This window comes from Cibotium barometz, chromosome 26 (assembly GCF_041138505.1).
Source record: "Cibotium barometz isolate CiBa-2024 chromosome 26, ASM4113850v1, whole genome shotgun sequence".
In the NCBI taxonomy this organism is placed as follows: domain Eukaryota; kingdom Viridiplantae; phylum Streptophyta; class Polypodiopsida; order Cyatheales; family Cibotiaceae; genus Cibotium; species Cibotium barometz.
In genome coordinates this window covers 44,852,957-44,876,738 of record NC_141071.1, presented here as the reverse complement: position 1 = coordinate 44,876,738, position 23,782 = coordinate 44,852,957, and positions in this window count along the sequence as shown.

Sequence of the window (23,782 nt, the reverse complement as noted above, 5' to 3'; positions counted from 1 at the left end):
TGAGAATGGATGTGGATGTGTATGCGAAAGAATGGATGTGGATGTGTATGCGGAAGAATGGATGTAAATGTGTATGTCGAAGAATGAATGCGGATGTGTATGTGGAAGAATGAATGTGGTTGTGTATGTGGAAGAATGGATGTGGATGTGTATGTGAAAGGATGTGATATCGATGTGAGTGAATGAATTAGATGTGATGTGATGTGAATCCGAATGTGAATGAATGAGATGTGATATGTGAATCGGATGTAAATGTATGATATGGGATGTGAATCGGGGATGTAAATGTATGATATGGGATGTGAATGAATGAGATGAGATGTGATGTAAATTGAGATAGATGTAAAATGAATGAGGTGTGATGGGATGTGAATATGGGTTGATGCGAGTGGATGAGATGTGATGAGAATAAATGAGGAAAGATGTGATAAGATGGAAAATGATGTGATTGGATGAGAATGGAAAGTGATGTGATTGGATGAGAATGGAAAATGATGTGATTGGATGAGAATGGGTATACATATGAATTGGATATGGATTAAGTAATGTGGATGGATGTGGAACAATGTGAAAGATGAGAGTTCATTATAGGAACTGTATTTATGACCTGTTTTTAAATGACTATTTTATGTAAATAATGTTGGGGAAGCATTTTTGACCGTCTTGTGAATGAGGTCATGGTGACCTCACTGATAAAGTTGCAACAGCTGACAGAGAGTCAATGGATGATGTCTTGCCTACTAGCAAGGTCGGCCGAGGTCTTGACCAGCCTTGGTTTGATTTAAATGGTGAGCTTCTGGTACGGTGGATGATGGACCAAAGAAGCAACCTATGAGTGAAGTGCTAGGTCACCTGTGAAGATCCTAGAGGGTGCTGACCACACGGTGCTCGGGCTTTGGGTCATCGAAGATACCCACACATGCATCGTGGAAGATATTGGAACAAGGAGTAAGAGTTGTTTTCTGAAACCGGGCATAGATTTGGTTCATTGACCTTGCTGGTCCTCAACGGATGAGTCCATGGCTCTTTTATATGGATCTGTTGGTTGATCTTGCTAATTTCAACGGAGAATTCATCTTGATTTTTATAAGTGAATATATTGTCAAGTACTATGAGAGCTAGGAACTATCGAAAAGGCCCCTGAGGGACAGGTGGTGAGCGTTCTAGTTGCCAATGATGCCATAGGTACACCGATGAAGGAATGATTAGAAATTAGGATTCAACCGGATATTTTGCAGGATTATGATCAGTGACACTATGGTTTCATTAAATGATTGTTTCAAAAATAGATGAATCTTTGAAAAAGGCAATTTCATATTGGGTGTGTAAGTGATGTAAGTGGCATTAAAATTGCATGAATATCCGGCTAGGGGGCCCGGGAACTCTTTTCCTCCCTGGTACCCGGGACAAAACCTAACCAAATTCCTAATTGGATCCCATCACTACAATGGTTGGTGGGTGGTTGGCTAATCCATGGGACTATTAGGCTAGACTGATGGATCCGTAAAATAAGACTCAATTATGTTATCATTAGGGGAAGGTTGAGGTCTATAGGGGCCCTTTAGGCTGCCATATTGTGATTTTAATGACTTTTCTTTGACTGTAGATACCTTCTTATTCTTCAAATGTCTAGAAGTTTAAATTTCAAAGTTTCCCGCCAAAATTGAATTTAAAATTAAGTGGGCACTCTAATCTCCGACAAATTTTGAGCTCATATGTAGAAGTTATGGATGTCCGAAATTTCAAAAACTTTTCTCCCCACTTTTTGGGAATGAAAAGTACAAAAAGGCATCTTCTAGAGAATCTTTTGACCACCTTTAATCACCCAACATTTTTGTATACATGGCATCACATGATTGGCCCTTTTCCTTAATAACCTTTTAATCACATGGCATCTTAACACTAGTTTGGTACCAAAAAAGGACACTTAAGTGTCCTTTTTTGGATGATGCAAATAAAATGCTACTTGCACTAGGAAAGACATATTCAAAATCCCTCTTGAGGAGTTTGAATATGTGACCTAGTGTGTCTTTAAAAAAATGTAACCTTGCAATTTGGATGCTAGCACGATAAGGAATTACACCCATAAATAAGAGTTGCATGAGACTACAACTCAGGTTTGAGAAAACCGCCTTATAAGCTTAGAGAAAAAAATCACTAGGCCCCGTGAAAGATTCCAAGTAATTATTTCATATTTGTGTCAAAGATTTTGCCAAGTTTCACATGAAATAAAATTCAATTGAGAGTGTCTAAAATAGTAGGAAGTTGTGTGTGTTTGATACACCACTTTTTAGCATCCATTTGTATCCAAACCAATACATGGTTTTAATGTGTTTGCAAGTTTTTTAAGGTGATACAATGCTTACTCTATCCATTGAGATCTTAAAGTTATATGTAAAAGCCCCTTAGTAAGCTACAAATATTAATTATTTCAAAATGTCAAAACTGCACACAACAAAAATTCTGGATTTAGATTCTTGAGTCATACGCATTACATTCCTTAGTAAACTTAGTAAACTTGCAACATTTTGTCTGTATAGAATAATTCCGCTAAGGTACATTGTACAAACATAATTTGGGCACCTAAAACCTTTGTTTCATGGTTGTTGAGAGAGAATTTAGAAATTCTAAAAAATGTAGCACGATTGAAAAACTAAGATAGCGCTCAAGTAGCAAGATTTACTTGAGCTTGGGACCCCAAAAAATATGTATTAACTTGGTTTTGAACTATATAATCATTTTCGATTGCCAATTTGCACTAACATAACCCTAGTTTTATGGAAGTACCTTTGGAAGGCCAAAATTTTTCTCTTTTTCAGCATCTTGGTAATTATGAGATTTCTATTATAGTTCACAAGTAGCTTAGGAACTAGGACCTAAAGGAGATTGTGTTGTTTTGAAACCCCAAGTTCTACCAATTGACTTTTACAAACATAAAAAACATGATTTATTCAAGAAGTTACAGGCATTTTATGGGATTTTTGACAAAACAGCTTCAAATTTCAATGAAAATTTCAAGTTAGAGTTTTTTTGTCAAATTTCTAATATAGCTTGTGTTTTGACGTCATGAAAAATCCCGTGGAGAAATGTTCAGAAATAAATTTTTCGATCTAATGGACCATTATCATGTTAAAGATATGAATGATATGATCTGAATGAATTTTTATTTAATGATGAGTTCTATATAAGGGATATTTATCCCAGTATTCTGTTGGGTTGACCAGAATATAAGGAACCTCAGAATAAATTGGATCTTAAGAAAAAGAGTTGTCCTCTACTTTACAAGATGAGGACATCTCGCATTTTTTTTAAGTGGGGTAGAATGTAAGATTCTTCCCCCAGCCTTCGAGGTATACATGAGTAAGAACCTCCCTTTTTGATCTTATAATTATTCTCTCTCTAAAATAAAAGAATTATGTGCCAAGCCCAAATCATGGAAAGATGGTAAAACTTCAGTGGTGGGTAAGATACACCGTCGACTTCTAGGTTACGCTAGTTCCTTCTTTTATATAAGTCGTAACTCTTACTTGTCGCTCGCAGTAATCTTACTTCCATCGATCTCCTTTCTTTCTTAATCTCTTTTATGGCTTGGCAGCAGGACTTGGTTTTATCCATGATGATTTCTCACCTTCAAGACGCAAGCGAGTCTGTGAAGAAGGATTTTCTAGAACTGTATGAGCGCTTACTTTTCCCTCACTTGGGAACTTCTGTAGCCCAGACCAAATCGCGGACCTATGGAGACGTAACTAGGGTAACACCGTGGGGTCAGCATCACTTTCGTAACAATGTCCGCTTGGCTATGGTTACTGAAGCTTTGGGTTTGGGTCCCCGATACTATTGCGTGATGAGATCAAGGCATGGTGGGTTTTCTGAGCGGGTCTTCTTACTTGCGTGTTTTCTTCCTCACTAGAAGATATGCCTTTATCCCATTTTTGGCTTGCCTCTTAGAGGTCCTTTTATTAGGTCACCTCATACCAATGAGGTAGGTGCTGCAATAACCGACCGAATTATTCCCATAGATGAGTTACCTTATACGTGTGCTACTTGTGAGTGCTGCTTTTGTGACCATATGATGGACGGGCTTATGGAATTGTAAAAAGTTCTTCTGTCTTGCTATATATGTTCCAAGAGTGAAAAAAGTTGAAATCTTTGTTCTTGTCTTGAGTCTTGCTCTCTTTGAGACTTTTCTTGGTGGTTACTCTTAATTAAATTTTCTCTTAGTCTCATATTCGTGCATCTTGCAGAATTACCCCCCAATTGCGAGATGAGGGTATCTCGTGTTTTTCAAGTGGGAGAGAATGTAAGATTCCTCCCCAGCCTCTCAAGATATCCAGCATCTTCCCCTGTAATCAATCCCCTCTTCAGAAATATAAAAGATCTTGTCTCTCCCTGTTTTGACATAGAGACAGAAAATATTCTAGAGAGAGAATATTCAGATTTTGAATATTTTTAGATAGAAAAATTTCTCATATTATTAAAATAAATTTCCCTAAAAAAAAATCAAAAAGATCTTTCCAATGTGCAATTGGAATTAATTGGAAATGGGTATAAAGGACCTTAGCCTAAGGGTCTAGATTTTCAGAATATTTTGGATTATGGTCCAATTAAGGTTCCTATGGGCCAATAAGATCAATCCATGTGTGGGGAGGAGATAAATCCAATTTGTAAAAGAAATTATCCAAAAATGAGTAAATGCTCACATAAGAAGAAGAGTTGACTATGTACAAGGTTTATTAGTAAGAAACTATGAGTAACATAAAAAATATGAGATCTTTTGGGTATCCAAAAATGAGTAAATGCTCACATAAGATGAAGAGTAGACTATGTACAAGGTTTATTAGTAAGAAACTATGAGTAATATAAAAAATATGAGATATTTTGGGTATAATGATTTCATTTTTTGACACATATGTAAGGAAGGGGAGTCCCTTCAATGAGGTGCCTACTTTACATGCTTAAATGAGTTTTAAACTCAAAAATAATGTGATATTTTTATCTCTCCTCTCTCTTGAACCAAACCAAATAAAAAAGGAACCAAACCGAATAAAAAAGGAAGCAAACTAGGTCCAAATCTGGTCCAAATTCAACCAAACTGAAATCTGGAAATTTCTAGAAATCAGTTAGCTTTGGTTAGAGCCTCCCTCCCCTATAAATAGAACATGAGTCCTTTGAAAAAAATAAGAGAATTTTACTATACTAGAATTATACTATACTAGAACTATGCTGAAATAATGCTAATTTTTACTATTCTCTAAAATTCTCTCCAAATTGATGAAATTGGAGCTTCCCTTTTTCTTCAATCCCCATTGGTGGCTCCATCAACATACTTAACCAATTGATTGGTTGGGGGCCTCTACCGTGAACAAAGAATCAAGCAATTTGTAAGGTAAATGGTGAATTTTGATCTTTTCTATAATTTCTCAATGTTTCTCTCTCCTCAACCCCTCTCAAGCTTGAGAAGCTTAATTGGAATGGTTTCTAAATGCTATTGAAGTTAATTGATGAATGGTAGTAAAGAATTACATAAATTGATGAATGCTATTGAAGTTAATTGATGAATGATAGTAAAGAATTACATAAATTTTTATTTATGCTTAATTCTAATGGTTTTTATGTAATTTCTCTCTCTCACTCAAGAAATGGTCATACTCATGACCTATTCTCAATCCAAATGAAGCTTTTCATAAAGCTTTTCCTTAATCCAAGATTGATCTATGCTTGAGGGGCCAAATTAATGGCTTTATTCTATGCTTTTAGTTTATGTATTTCATAAATATTGATGATTCAATCCATTATGGCTTGATGATCCAATTAGGGATCATTCTAATCATTCCCTTAATGATAAGCTTTACTCTTTAAAATAATTGAGATTTATCAGTCATAGCAGCAGCGGAGCTATGGCAAAATTTTTATAAAAATTACACATAAAATAATTTCATTCAAAGCATGAAAAGAGGACTTCCTACCATATTCTAGGAATTATCATCCTAGATTAATTGAAAGAATTTCATTGTAATCATAGAGAAATTGATTTTTATATTATGCATAATTGATTTTCATGCATAGAGGTATGCATAAAAGATTATTATTTTATTGTAAAAGTGTTACTTTGATCATAATTGATTTTCATGCATAGAGGTATGCATAAAAGATTATTATTTTATTGTAAAAGTGTTACTTTAATCATAATTGATTTTCATGCATAGAGGTATGTATAAAAGATTATTATTTTATTGTAAAAGTGTTAGTTTTATCATAATTGATTTTCTTGCATAGAGGTATGCATAAAAGATTATTATTTTATTGTAAAAGTGTTACTTTGATCATAATTGATTTTCATGCATAGAGGTATGCATAAAAGATTATTATTTTATTGTAAAAGTGTTACTTTGATCATAATTGATTTTTATGCATAGAGGTATGCATAAAAGATTATTATTTTATTGTAAAAGTGTTACTTTGATCATAATTGATTTTCATGCATAGAGGTATGCATAAAAGATTATTATTTTATTGTAAAAGTGTTACTTTTATCATAATTGATTTTCATGCATAGAGGTATGCATAAAATATTATTATTTTATTGTAAAAGTGTTACTTTGAGCATAATTGATTTTCATGCATAGAGGTATGCATAAAAGATTATCATTTTATTATAAGAGTGTTACTTTTATCATATTTGATTTTATGCATAAATAGGATGCATAGGAGAAATTCTTTTATTCTAAAAGTGTAATTCCTACTAAATTGGATTTATGCATGGATAGATGCATAAAGAATTTAAATTAATCCAAAAAGTGTTATTAATTCTTATTTTATGCATAGAAAGGTGCATAAAGAATTTTATTGTTAATTCAAAAGTGTCATTCTCATTTAAAATGAATTTATGCATAGGAAGATGCATAAAAGATTGATTTTTAATTCAAAAGTGTCATTCTCATTTAAAATGAATTTATGCATAGGAAGATGCATAAAAGATTGATTTTTATTTCGAAAGTGTTAGTCTCCTTAAATGGAATTTATGCATAAATAGATGCGTAAAGAAATCTTATATCAAAAATAAGAATTCTCTTGTATTCTATAAATAGATATTAGGATGTGATAAGATGCATATGAGATGTGATAGGATGAGTTAAGAGTTATATGAGATGTGATAAGAATGAGTATGGATGTAGATACGGATGTGGATGTATGTATGTGGATGTGGATGCATGGAAGTGGATGTGGATGTATGGATGTAGATACGGATGTGGATGTATATATGAGGATGTGGATGTAGGAATGAGGATGTGAAAATGGATGTATGCATGTAGATGTGGATGTATGGTTGTGAATGTGGCTGTGGATGTGGATGTATGGATGTAGATACAGATGTGGATGTATATATGAGGATGTGGATGTAGGAATGAGGATGTGAAAATGGATGTATGCATGTAGATGTGGATGTATGGATGTGAATGTGAATGTGAATGTGGATGTGGATGTGGATGTATGGATGTGGATGTGTATGTATTAATGTGAATGTGAATGTGGATGTGGATGTGTATGTATGGATGTGAATGTGAATGTGGATGTGGATGTGGATGTATGGATGTGGATATGGATGTGTATATATGAATGCGGATATAGGATTAGATGTATGATGTGGATGTATGAGCATGGATGTGTATGTAGAATAATGAATGTGAATGTGTATGTGAAATAATGTCGTCGATATGAGTAAATGGATGAGAATGAGTACACATATGAATGGAATGTGGAATAAGTAATGTGGTCTGAGGAGGGATAATGTGGAAAGATGAGAGTTCGATATAGAAACTGTATTTTGTGACCTGTTTGTAAATGACTGTTTTATGTCAAGAATGCTGGGGAAGCATTTTGACCGTCTTATGGATTAAGGTCATGGAGACCTAACTGATAAAGTTGCAACTGCTGCTGACGGAGAGTCAATGGAGGACGTCTCGCGTAGCAAGGTCGAGCGAGGTCTTGACCAGCCTCGGTTTGATTTAAATGGTGAGCTTTCGGTACTTGCCAATGATGCCATAAGTACACCGATGAATGAATGATCGAATGAATGATTGGAAATATGGATTCAGCCAAAGATTTTGAGGATTGTCATCAGTGACATAATGGTTTCATTAAAGGATTGTTTTAAAGTTAGCTGATGCTGAGAAAAAGGCAATTTCATATTGGGTGTGTAAGTGGTGTGACTAGTTTTATGTTTGCATGAACTTCCGGCTAGGGGACCTGGGAACTCTTTTCCCTGGTACCCGGGACAAAACCTAACCAAAAATCTAATTGGATCCCATCACTACAGTGGTTGGGCGGTTGGCTAACCCATGGGACTGGATGGGGTTAGGCTGGACTGATGGATCCGTAAATCGAGACTCAATTTCTGTTATTACCATAGATAAAGTAAATCCCGGATAGTAATTGTTCTATGGATAGGAATCAACGGCTGTGCCTCTTGATGGGAAAAAGCGTTGATCCCAATGATCCAAGTGCAAGTTTCTTCCTTGATCTGACCGAATACCTTTATAGGTGCAGTCGGATCAGCTTGATCAGTAATGGTCTTGACTACATCAGAGAAAAGAGTTATCCTGGTGGAATCGCCCGTGCTTTCCAGGTAAGGGAAGTTTTTCCGGGTTCGGTTTTGGAAAAACCGACGGATTAGTCTCTTGCCCGGATATCCGTGGGGAGGAGGCCCCGAGTGTGGGACCCTGCCCGCGCAAGAAGTGCTACTTCCGCTGCTAGCACTCCGAATCCATTGCGTGGTAGGGACAGGGATCCCACAGTTGGTATCAGAGCGAATTGGCTAATAAAGATCAACTGAGAAGCCAAATATGTCAAAAATTTATCAGGAAGCACAAAAAGGTTGTAATTGTGTGATATAATTCATACAATTTGATATTCAAATTGAAAATTTGTAAATTAGTAATTGGGTCTTCAAATGGAAGTACCGTAATTGTATGGAACGCTGACTTGCTTGAGGCCTAGACATGATGGTATTTACCTTATAGTTCCAAGTATCATGATTACCCATATATAACGAGGGTATAACTGCAGCTCTTTACTGGCAGTATATACGAGTAAGTCTAAGACTTGAAATTATAAGCATTAATGCTATCCAGATAATGATTTTGAATGTGGTTGATATGGTTTTTAATTCTGTTTGAGAACTGATAAATTGATTTGAATTCTGATTGAAAAATGACGATTTCTAAAATTAAGTTGAAATATAATAACCTGAGCGAAACCACAATGAGGATGAATGGGACGAGTCCCTGTGATGATATTCATAACTAGAATGATGATAATGATTTCAGCACATCACTATGAGATTAGTGGATTGTGCTGTCAAATTGCTACTATTAACACCTGACACGGTAGATCAAGTTAAGGGATGACAAATTGAGAACTTGCTTGACTGAAATTCCCGTGGAGGAATGTTCAGAAAGAAATTTTTCGGTCTAATGGTCCATTATCGTATTAAAGATATGAATGATATGATCTGAATGAATTGTTATTTAATGATGAGTTCTATAAAAGGGATATTTATCCCAGTATTCTGTTGGGTTGACCAGAATATAAATTGGATCTTAAGAAAAAGAGTTGTCCTCTACTTTGCGAGATGAGGACATCTCGCATTTTTTTAAAGTGGGGTAGAATGTAAGATTCTTCCCCCAGCCTTCGAGGTATACAGGAGTAAGAACCTCCCTTTCTGATCTTATAATTATTCTCTCTCTAAAATAAAAGAATTATGTGCCAAGCCCAAATCATGGAAAGACGATAAAACTTCAGTGTGCTACTTCCGCTCTGCTAGCATCCCAAATCCATTGCATGGTAGGGACGGGGATTTCACAAGAAATTACATTAAATCAGGGTAACCAATTTGTACGGAATGGTTGGAGTATCAAACCATCTTCGAATTGTGATCTAAAGTTATAGGGATCTATATCAGATACCTAATGGTTAATTTGAACCCTCAATTGTACCAAAAAAATAGTGATTAGCACTGATTAATCATTTATTAGCAAATTAATCCTCTACTTTGTGTGTTAAAAAATCAGAGTATGCGGGGAGCCCAGATCTGAGGCCTTAGAGTTCAAATAAGCTCAAATCCTTTCAAAGCCATCAATAGCAATTAGTCTAGTAGAGGATTAAGCCAAGAAACACAAGATTTGACCAAACATTGAATGCTTAATCTCTGTTTTACCAAAGTCACCTACAGACTTGATGAAGAGCTTGGATCTCACTATAGACTTGACCAAATCAAATTCTGACTTCACCTGCTTGTAGAGCAACCTTGAAAACCCCTAGGGCCAAGAGGAATTAGAGTAATTTGATCTAGAGCAGCAAAGATATCAAATCTTCTTCAAAAAAAGGCATCAGTGATTTAGCAAATTTTGTGAGATTTGCTTGGCGGTTTGACATGCCGATTCGCTTGGCTAGGGACTGCGGGGAGGCTAGCTATGTATGCCTAAAAGGGCTTGCCCTAATGTTGCTCCTGGAGGGAGATCAAGCCCCTCCAATGGCTGGGGGTACAGTGAGCTACTTGAAAATAACTAAAAAAATGATTATTTCTTAATCATCTACTAATCCTAATTAGTTAGATAATGGGCTCATAAACTTGATGGATTCTAGGCTAGGCTCTGATACCATGCTAAAATTACAGCAATGTGATGAGCTATGGTGGATCAAATGCTAGAATCAGCATCATTAACAAAGAGATTCGATAATAAATAAGACATGATTAGTGAGCAATTAACTGATAGCTTAATGTAGGCATGGATAATAAAAAACCAGCAAATTCTCATTAGGCCAATGCCTCAATGAGTTTACATCCAAGCATCTAATCCCACTAATCTCTCCTTGATTCACTCCACCTCTTTTGCTGGATTCTCTCCACCTCTCCTAGAATATCTCCACACCTCTCCTAAATCTCCTCATGCTACCCTTGATTCTCTCCACCTCTCCTAAATCTCCTCATGCTACCCTTTATTCTCTCCCTGTAGATTCTTCTCACCTTTTCACAGGTTCTCTTACATTTACAGATTCTCTTTTATAGCCTCTAGCCAAGGGCTTGTTCCCGCACACACCCTATTCACTTGTATATTTCAACACTTGTCTTGGACATGATTATGAGGGCTTACCTCAACATAAATAATAGTGGCAAGATTTTTGAGCTTAGTGACCTAGTGCAAGAGCTTCTACAAATGCCCATTTTTCACTAGTTGGTATAAATGCTTGCAAGAGATGATCTTGATTAGAGTGGTATTTGACAGTTAATTAGTTCATCTAGAGTCACTAAAGGTTGATTGATGTCTCAATGGAAGCTTAATTATTTTCAAATAATGAGTTTAATAAGCTCTCAAGTTTGTATCCTTATAAAAGTTGATCAATGCGCTTAAAGCTTGTATTGAGTTGGTGGGTTGATAATACATTTCCTAAATATCTTTTTGTGAGTGTAATAGAGTTTGCATAAGCTCTTTCATTTCATTCTCCAAACAATGAATGTCTCAATCCCATCACATCTATCCACATCTATCCTCATCACATCTCTTCCATTCTCATATACCCATATCTAACTCACATCACATCACATCCATTCACATCACATCTCTACCCCGATCAACATCACAACACATCACATCCACTCACATCACATCTCATCCATTCACATCTATTTACATCACATCCATTTACATCTATTCCAATTCACATCACATCCATTCTCATCACATCTCCTCCATTCACATCTATCCCAATTCACATCACATCACATCACATCCACATCTCATTCCTTCACATCTATCCCGATTCACATCACATCACATCTCATTCATCCCTTTACATCACATCACATCTCATCCACATCCACATCCATTTACATCACATCACATCTTATCACATCCATATCCATATTCATTTACATCACATCACATCTTATCACATCCACATCCACATTTGTTTATATCACACCACATCTTATCACATCCATATCCACATCCATTTACATCTTATCACATGCACATCCACATTCATTTACATCACACCACATCCTTTCACATATCCTCACATCTCATTTTCATCTCTTCATTTACATCCACATCCATTTACATCACCTCACATCTCATCACATTCATTTACATCACACCACATCTTATCACATCGTATTCTAATCTTATTCACATCGTATTCACATCTATTCACATTTAGTAACATTTTCTACTTTTGATACCGATAGGACTTTTTCTAAATGTTTGCCAATTACTTGGCCTAGTTAAAGGTACTTTTTTCGATGGATATTTTCATATTCTTTCTCAAATTAATTATATTCAATATTCTTCTTTTGCGTAAAAGATTCATGGGATTTACAAAAATCAATTCTATCCATGTTTCCCAATAATGCTTAAAATTTTACATTTGATAAATACTCATAATTTGAATTGTGCTAAAAACTCCTCTTTTTTTCATTCAATTTTTTGGATCTCAAATATCATGGGAATTCCTCTTTTTACATTTAAATGATTGAATTCCAAATGTCATGGTAATTCCTCTTTGATCATAAAATAAATTTATCAAAAATTCCTCTTTTCTTTAATAAAATATCCATTATTTTAATTTTAGCAAGAGTTCCACTTTTACCATTTAAATGATTGAATTCCAAATGTCATGGGAATTCCTCTTTTATCATTTAAATTTTCTCATGCATAAATTAAATTTATCTGAAATTTCTCTTTAAATTTAAATATAAATATCCATTAATTCAAATATGCCAAGAATTCCACTTTTACTATTTAAATGATTGAATTTCAAATGTCATGGGAATTTCTCTTTAATCATTTAAATTTTCTCATGCATAAAATAAATTTATCTAAAATTTCTTTTTAAATAAAATATTCATTATTTTAATATACCAAAATTTCTCTTTGGATCTCCATTATCATGGGATTTCCTCTTTTTGCATAAAAATAAAATTACCAAAATTATCACTTTTCTTAATTACTTATTTATGCATAAACACTAGAAATTAGTTTTCCATGAATGTGATGAAAATCATTCTTTTAGCATAGGATGACCAATCCTAGAATATGGTAGGAAGTCCTCTTTTCACATTATGTACAAAAATGATTTATGTATTAATTTCTTAAAATTTTTGCCATAGCTTCGCTTCTATTACTACTGATAATTTTTAATATTTTTCAAAAGAATAAGACTTTATAATACAATTATGATAGAATAACTATCATTGGACCTAAATCTAATCTATAGAATTAAATCATAAGTTACTATAATTTTATTAGCATAAAAGCATAAAAAAACCTTTTTCTAACCACAGCTTAACTAGCATAGAGTTTGATTTTTGAATTGAGAATTTATCAATGAGAAGCATCCATTTGAATAAGAATTAGTCATAGGAATGACCTTTCTTTTGGGGAGAGAGAGATATACATAAAAAGCATCCTAATTAAGTATAAAGATTAACTTTTTTGTGATTAATCATTAAAACTCTTAGAGAAAGCTTGATTTGCATTAAAAACAACTAAATAGAAACTTCTCAAGCTTGAGAGGGATTGAGAAGTGAAATCATTGAGAATATTAATGAAAACCATGAAATTACTTCTTACCTCTTGATTTGGCTTGCTTATTTATCTTAGAAGGAAGCCCCCAACCAATCAATTGGTTTAGTATGTTGAGAAGAAACCTCCAAGGATTGTTGAAGAGAGAGAGAAGCTCCGAGTTCTCCAAAAGTAGAGGATTTTTAAGGGATAATAGAAAATATCATTATTTTCATGTAATACTGGCATGGTATAGCTCAAATATGAGAAAACAAAAGAATGAGGGTCTATTTATAGGTGAGGGAGGCCACTAACTGAGTCCAACTAAGTTCTAGAATTTTCTAGCTTCAGTTTGGCTGAATTTGGACAAGATTTGGACAAAATTGACTCCCTTTTTTATTTGGTTTGATCCTAGAGAGAGGAGAGATAAAAAATATCACAATTTTTTTTTCACATCTATCCCGATTCACATCACATCACATCTATTTCACATCACATCCCCTTCATATCCACATCCCTTTACATCACATCACATCTCATCCACATCCACTTTCACATCCATTTACATCACATCACATCTTATCACATCCACATCTACATCCATTTACATCACATCACATCTTATCCATATCGATTTACATCACATCACATCTTATCACATCCACAACCACATCCACATTCATTTGCATCACACCACATCTTATCACATCCATATCCACATTCATTTACATCTTATCACATCCACATCCACATTCATTTACATCACACCACATCCTTTCACATATCCTCACATCTCATTCTCATCTCTTCATCCACATCCATTTACATCTCATCACATTCATTTACATCACACCACATCTTATCACATCGTATTCTCATCTTATTCACATCTATTCACATTTAGTAACATTTTCTACTTTCGATACCGACTTTTTCTAAATTTCTGCCAACAATTACTTGGCCTAGTTAAAGGTAATTTTTGTTGATGGATATTTTCATATTCTTTCTCAAATTTCTCAAGTGAATTATATTCAATATTCTTCTTTTGCGTAAAAGATTCATGGGATTTACAAAAATCAATTCTACCCATATATTTCGAATAATGCTCAAAATTCCACTTTTAATAAATACTCATAACTTGAATTGTGCTAAAAATTTCTCTTTTTTCCATTTGATTTCTTGGATCTCAAATATCATGGGAATTCCTCTTTTTACATTTCAATGATTGAATTCCAAATGTCATGGTAATTCCTCTTTGATCATAAAATAATTTTATCAAAAATTTCTCTTTTCTTTAATAAAATATCCATTATTTTAATTTTAGCAAGAGTTCCACTTTTACCATTTAAATGATTGAATTCCAAATGTCATGGGAGTTCCTCTTTTATCATTTAGATTTTCTCATGCATAAATTAAATTTATCTAAAATTCCGTTTTAAATTTAAATACAAATATCCATTAATTCAAATATGCCAAGAATTCCACTTTTACTATTTAAATGATTGAATTCCAAATGTCATGGGAATTCCTCTTTTATCATTTAAATTTTCTCATGCATAAAATAAATTTATCTAAAATTCCTCTTTAAATAAAATATTCATTATTTTAATATACCAAAATTTCTCTTTTTCCATTTAATTACATGGATTTATCATGGGAATTCCTCTTTTTGGATAAAAATAAAATTACCTCTTTTCTTAATTACCTATTTATGCATAAACATTAAAGATTAGTTTTCCATGAATGTGATGAAAATTATTATAAATTTCTTAAAATTTTTGCCATAGCTTTGTTGCTATTACTGATAATTTTTAATATTTTTCAAAAGATTAAGACTTTATAATACAATTATGATAGAATAACTATCATTGGACCTAAATCCAATTTATGGAATTAAATCATAAGTTTACTATAATTTTATTAGCATAAAAGCATAAAAAAGCATTTTTCTAACCTCTAGCTCAACTAGCATAGAGTCTGATTTTTGAATTGAGAATTTATCAATGAGAAGCATCCATTCTTTTGGGGAGAGAGAGATATACATAAAAAGCATCCTAATTAAGCATAAAGATTAACTTTTTTATGATTAATAATTAAAACTCTTAGAGAAAGCTTGATTTGCATTAAAAACAACTAAATAGAAACTTCTCAAGCTTGAGAGGGGTTGAGAAGTGAAATCATTGAGAATATTAATGAAAACCATGAAATTACTTCTTACCTCTTGATTTGGCTTGCTTATTTATCTTAGGAGGAAGCCCCCAACCAATCAATTGGTTTAGTATGTTGAGAAGAAAGCTCCAAGGATTTTTGAAGAGAGAGAGAAGCTCGAAGTTCTCCAAAAGTAGAGGATTTTTAAGGGATAATAGAAAATATCATTATTTTCATGTAATACTGGCATGGTATAGCTCAAAGATAAGAATACAAAAGAATGAGGGTCTATTTATAGGTGAGGTAGGTCACTAACTGAGTCCAACTAAGTTCTAGAATTTTCCAGCTTTAGTTTCGCTAAATTTGGACAAGATTTGGACCAATTTGGCTCCCTTTTTTATTTGGTTTGATTAGGAGAGAGGAGAGATAAAAATATCACAATCTTTTTCAATTAAAAACTCATCCACATGTGTGAAATAGGTGCTTACCTCAAAGGTCTCCCCCTCCTTATCAAGGTGTCGAAAATTCATCATTTCTCTAAAATATCTCATTTTTTTAGTAATATCTCTTAATTTTTAACTAATAAATCTTGTACTCAATCAACTCTTCATGTTATGTGAGAATTCACTCATTTTTGGGTATTTTATTTTATTCTCTGGATTTATCTCATTCCAACACTTGGATTAATCTTATTGGCCCATAGGAACCTTAATTGGACCATAATCCGAAAATTTTAGAAAATCTTCACCCTTAGGCTAAGGTCTTTTAAATCCTTTTTTATTGATTCCTAATGCACCTTAGAGAATTTATTTTGAACTTCTATTTCAGGGAAATATATTTTTGATATTTGTAGAATTTTTATATTAAAAAATATCTCAATATTGAATTACCTCTCTGTAGATATTTTCTCTCTCTAGGCCAAAACAGGGTAAAACAAGATCTTTCTTCTATTTGAGAGAGGGAAATAATTATAAGAATAGAAGGGGAGATTCTTACAACTTTACACCTCAAAAGCTGGATGGAGGAATCTTACATTTGTTGAAAGATAGGTAGAGGGAGAGGAGACACACACACAGGAGCAAACCCTAATGTATATTGCAAACCCTAACCATAGAGGGAAGCCATCTCCCTTCTCACACAATGCATAAAGCCATAATCCATAATACACACAACACACTATGAGTTGTGTCCACACACATCTAACCCTAGCTAATGTCCACTTACTATGACCAGTTGGAGGCGGTCATTTATGTCTCACACATGTTCCTAACTAACATGCCAGCACATAGCATAGCTGGCTCACACTGACATCGAGCTTGAATCTCAACAGCCCCTCTCAAGCTCATGATGTACTACCATAGATGAAGATGTAGATGAGCTTGGGATATCAAGGCTCTCAACACTCCCCCGCAAGCTCATCCCATGTACTCCCAACATAGTATGGAAGTACTCAAACTTCTCCCTGCTAAGTGGCTTTGTAAAGATGTCTGCCACCTGCTCATCAGTCTTCACATACTGTAGATCAACTGCACCATCCAGCACCTTCTCTCTGACAAAATGATAATGGACCTCTATGTGTTTGGTCCTCGCATGAAACACTGGATTCTTGGCCAACTGTATACTGCTCATGTTGTCACAATGAATGACAACCTTGCCATCAATAAGCTCACCCAAATCTGCCAAGAGATTCTTTAACCATACTGCCTCACAAGTAGCAATGGCTGCACCACTGTATTCAGCCTCTGTACTGGATAAAGCAACTGTAGGTTGCTTCTTGCTACTCCAACTCACCACGGCACTTCCAAGTGTAAAAGCATAACCACTAGTAGACCTCTTGTCATATGAGCTACCTGCCCAATCAGCATATGTGTAGCCATGTATATCCAAGCCTTTACCACTCTCATATAAAAGACCATAATGTGCAATGGTCTTTACATATCGCATGATGCGTCTCACTGCATCCAAATGAGGTTTTCTAGGGCTTTGCATAAACTGGCTTACTAGCCCCATAGCATAACTCAAATCCGGGCATGTGATAGTCATGTAAATGAGACTACCAACCATCTTTCTATACATAGATGGATCATCCAACTCCTCACCAAAATCAGCCCGCAACTTCACATTCTGCTCCAAAGGTGTACTCATAGGCTTACACCCTGTCATGCCATATTTTGCCAACATATCCAATGCATATTGGCGTTGCACTAACCATGTACCTGCATGGTCTTTGATCACTTCAATTCCAAGAAAGTATCTCAACTCACACAAATCTTTCATGTCAAATCGCCCACTCAATTCTTTCTTGACATGCATCACATCTGCACCATGATCACCTGTGATAATCAAGTCATCCACATAGATGACAAGTAAAATAATCCCATGATTTGTCTTCTTCACATAGAGTGAAGAGTCTGTGGCCGGTAGATACCTGAAATCCAAGTGAGATAAGATATCTGCTCATCTTATCACTCCAAGCACGAGGTGCTTGCTTCAAACCATATAATGCCTTTTTCAATCTGCATACATGAGTGGGATATCTTGGGTGTACATAACCTTCTGGTTGTGCCATATACACTTCCTCTTGTAGATCTCCATTTAGAAATGCATTTTTGACATCCATTTGATGCATTTTCCAACCATTAGTTGCAGCCATAGCAATGACTGCTCTCACTGTTCCCATCTTTGCCACTGGACTAAATGTTTCATCATAGTCCAAGCCTTGGGTTTGTGCATACCCCTTAGCTACCAATCTTGCTTTATGTCTTTCAATGGAACCATCACACTTGCACTTCACTTTGTAAACCCATTTACAACCAACGACATTCTTGTCCTGTGGTAATGCAACCAAATCCCATGTGTCATTATGAGCCAATGCGTCCATTTCAACATCCATTGCTTTTTCCCATACATGCTGTCCAATAGCTTCTGTATAGCATGTAGGTTCCACATGCTTCACCATAGATGTCATATATGCATAGTGCATAGCAAAATCTCGATATGTCAACCTGTCAACTGGATATCTGACCCTTTGGGATCTCCGCAATGCATACGGATCACTCTGAACACCTGTCACCCTAGCATGTGGTGGCACATATCTATCCTGCCTAGCACCAGGTGTGCGTAAAACAGGTATGCCAAGCTCCTCATCCAAACTCTCTGAACTTGATGACTCATAACCTGTAATTCCAATTCCTTCAACCTTCTTCTTTCCTTTATCCACAGCACTACTCCTAGTGCTCACACTCTCATGCCTCAAACGTCCTGACCATGGACGTACAGTACTACTCTCAGTCTCTGCTGTTGGCCAAGACATAGAAGTAGAACTAGAACTTGCTTGTGGCAAGTTCACATGCACATCAACATCGAGTGACTCAATGACACCCTCATCCTTTGCTTTGTACCAACTAGCAAGCTCGTCAAACACCACATCTCGTGAGATAACAACTTGTCTAGTTTGTGGATTGTAACATATCCTGTGCGTATCCAACAAACACACACTTCTCTGCCTTAGGATCCAACTTCCTCCTTCTCTCATCAGGAACATGTACATAAGCTATGCATCCAAAAACTTTGAGGTGTCCAATGTCTGGCCTATAACCTGTAAGCCGCATCTCTGGCGTGCTTCCATGAATGGCTGCTGTAGGTGTTTTGTTCAATATATACACTGCAGTAGCACAAGCTTCTGCCCAATAATAATCTGGCATGCTCTTTTCATTGAGCATTGCCCTAGCCACTTCACATATGACTCTATTCTTTCTCTCAGCCACACCATTTTGCTCAGGTGTATACCTGCAAGTCAATTGTCCTTTTATTCCATGCTTCCTCAAGAAATGCTCAAAAGCATTTGAGGTGTATTCACCACCTCCATCTGTCCTCAAACATTTAATCCAACAGCCATATTGCTTTTCTGCAAAAGCTTTGAAATCCATAAACTTTTCCAACACTTCACTCTTCTCTCTGAGAAAGTATATCCATGTTATCCTGCTGAAATCATCTATGAATGTCACATAGTATAAACTGCCTTTGATAGATGGGTTTTGTGCAGGACCCCATACATCACTGTGTACTATCTCAAGTGGCCTGCTACTCATATTTCCTTCTCTAGGAAACCGCAACCTTGCCTGCTTTCCAAACTGACAGGCTTCACAAACATGCATATTCCCATCATACTTGAATCTAGGCAGCCCACTGACAATGCCTCTTGTCTGCATGTACTTTAACCTTTGTATATTGACATGTCCAATCCTCTTATGCCACATATCAATGTCCTGTACCACATTTCTGCTTTTAGAGAACATGGCTGATCTTAACTCAGGAATTCCAATATCCAGCTTAAACAATCTGCCTTCTTTCTTGCCTTTAGCAATGACTCTACATCCATGTCTAAAATCCTCAACGAAGCAACCATGCTCGTTGAAATGAACCTGTAATCCCTGTTCCACCATTTGACCAACTAAGGCCAAGCTTTTTGTAATCAAAGGCACATACAATACATCTGACATAGACTTTGTTTGACCATTGTGCATAACCAATGGTACACTTCCACCAACATGTGTAATGGCATGCTGAGTATCATCTCTTGTTTCCACATAGCCTTTCACATCCATAGGCTTCATATGCTCAAACCATTCACCATGACAAGTCATATGGTTTGATGCTCCAGAGTCCATATACCATGTGTCATCATTCTCAGCATTTGTCATCATCAATCCCACAACATGTTTCATGGCAAACAAGTGATTTGTAGTGCCATCATTCTGCTTGATGCATAATTTCCACCACCATGTTGTGCATAATTTCCACCATAATGACCACCACGTTGTGCTCTACCCCCTCTCAAATCATTTTGTTTGCGGAAACAATCTCTTGCCATATGACCAAATTTTCCACAGTAATGGCATTCCACATCTTGCATAGATGTTTGTTGGCCTTGCCAACGTCCTCTACCACGAGGATTACCTCTGCCTCTCTGAGGTGTATATCCACGACCACCTCTAGCACCATATGAGGGCTGAAAATTTTGTTGTGATGACCTGTCCTGCCATCCACGACCATTACCACAGCCACGTGATGCGAATCTCCCCCTGCCTCTAAATCCTCTTTGGGAATAGAAAGCCTGATTTCTGCCATTATCATCATGGCTAGTAGATGCATCCAGAAAGGAATCACTGAGTTTGATTTCCTCAACAAGTAAGAGTGAAACCAACTCATCAAAGTCTGGTAAACCTGTACTCCGAACCGAGATAGATGTATCAAAAGATTTATATTCCTTGCCTAGACCACGCAAGGTAATATCCACCAAATCATCATCAGGCACATGGGGGCATTTATTGTTGCCAATGCATCTGCAAACTTCTTTATTTCTTGCACATAATCATGTATGCTCCTTCTATTCCACTTCACATTATGTATTTGTTGTCACAACTGAGACTTGCGAGCACTTGTGTCTGTATCAAACAACTTCACCAATGTATCCCATGCATCTTTGGGATTCTCAGCATCCTGTATGTGTATGAGCATAGCATCCGAAATACATATAGACAGATAATGCAGCACTTTGAATGCTCTTTCTGACCATTGCTTTATGAGCTATAACCTGCTGGCTGCTGTGTAGGTTGTCGGGGTAGTTCCGTCAGCACCTGTAATGAGATTCCAAAAACCTTCTCCCTTCAAGAAAATTTTGATCCTGTACTTCCATGCCTGGAAGTTCTTCCTATCCACCTTTTCACCAACAATCTGTACTAGATTATCCGACATGTTTGCTCAATGTGCACCTTCCGCACAATTCCAAATCTGTAAATGAGCCTTCCTCAGCTCAATCGCACTCCAATGAGTGTTCCAGATACTCCAAAGTAGCCAACAATCTTCAAATTTGATGTAGAAAATCAACCTGTATGCATCCAAAATGAACTGGCTCACGCAATCTGAGATACCTTGATTTGATGCACTTTCCAAGGCTCCAAATCACAATGTAGGGGTTCAATCAAGTAAGGGTAACTTGCATTGACACCTAAACAACCTCAATGTTGAATATCAACACCATCTGACATGTGTACAGATCAATTTTGTAAAACCCCTTTCTCTGTTTTGGGAAAAACGAGAAAAACCAGTAGTAATTTTGCTCTAATTTCTTCAATGTTTGTCCAAATTGAGCAACGAGGCATTCATTAGCTTAGCAATGAAGTACACTAACTCCATGTAAGAGGAATTAGTCCAATTGTATAAGACCAATGAGTAATTGTTCGATTAAAATCACTCTGTTTCTCTGCAACCAGTAGACATGCTTTTTAATCAGCTCATTCCCAGCTCAATTAGGCATAATTGATCAAACCAACCATGTAGCATCCTTCTCACTAGTGTGGATTAGCCAATTGCTAAACTAAATTTGAAATATGTCAAGCACCGGAGTTGAATTTGATCCTCCACCTGTCAAATAGTATGCAAAAAGCTATGTTTCTCCTGTCCAGTCAGCGCCGCCTGCTCCTGAGGGCTTTGGGAGTGATTAAAGTGTTAATTGATGAGGTATACAAGTGCCCAACACACTTAGGTATGTGTGCAACCAGTCAATGCCTTGATTTTTGCCAAAAACATGCTCTAAATGCATCAAATTTTGAGTTGCTTTTCTCTGTTTTGTGAGAGCTCAAAAAACCAAAAATTTTCACACATTCAAATGCATCCAAATTGCTCCAAAATCACAGTAGGGCTTGCATATGAGTTGCCAATACATTCCTCCTAGTGCTTCCAAGCTTTAATGGAAAGCTTTCAAAAACCAAAATATCTCTTTGGTTTGAGTTGCCCTGATTTGCTTTGCTTTTGTCTGAATCACCTGAAATCCGCTCAAGGATGTTTAGAAGACCTTACCCGGTAGGCCAAGCTCTCAGATCTGATAGTAATCGGTGTGCTCCAAGCTTCACAGCATCAATGGCAAGCTTCACAGCTTTTCTTCACAGCTTCTTCTCCCTCTTCTCTCACTCACTCATAAACCCTAATAGACAGCACAAGGCTCTGATACCATGTTGAAAGATAGGTAGAGGGAGAGGAGACACACACACAGGATCAAACCCTAATGTATATTGCAAACCCTAACCATAGAGGGAAGCCATCTCCCTTCTCACACAATGCATAAGCTACACTCACAATCTTTCTTTAAGCTACACTCACAATCTTTCTTTCCTTTGTGTAAAGCCAAACTCATCCACTAGTGCTTGTTGAAGAGGCTCCCAATCATCTTGGATGTTCTTATCTTGCCTTTGATATACCAATCTCTTGCATAATCGCATAGCCAACAATTTTTATAAATAGCTTTATCATAATCATCATTGAACCCAATTTGCCAAAAGTATTGTGTAATATAAAAAATCCACTCAACGAGGTTCTCTTCATCTCATCCATGGAATAAGTATCAGTGTAGCCAAGATCCCATGTTTAAGGTTGCTTGTAAGAAATACCTGATAATAGTCTTATAAATTGAAGATCGGTGATGAAGAACTCCTCAATGGGGGTAGCAAAGGGAAACATGCCTCTATAGCACCCTCTAGTCCCTCACTAAAAGGTAACAACTCAAGATAGAATGGAGAACTCCTTATAATCTCACCATAGTGCTCAACATGCATAACTCAAACCCATCAAGAAAAACTTGAGAACACTTAGTAAAGCACACCAAGCTAGTAGATTGAGAATAGAATGATATAGACAAAGAGAAAAAAGATCAAACTCCATAGCATCAACTAATGTGGAAAAAAACTCATAAGATGAGAAAATAACACTACTACCATTATTCAATTGAAACCCATAAGATGAGAAAATAACACTACTACCATTATTCAATTGAACCCCAAAGGGAAACCCATTATTCAATTGAACCTCAAAGGGAAACCCATACAATCATATGATGGGAGGAACAAACACATATAATCATATGATGGGAGGAACAAACTCCTCTTACATAGAAGACTAATTGGAAAGGAAAACTAGCGTGATGAAGGAAGAGAACTTGAAGAGAGAGGAAACCTTTGATATGAAGGTCCTCTCAAAAATCCCTCTACTCTATATTCTCTACACTTGAAAATGAA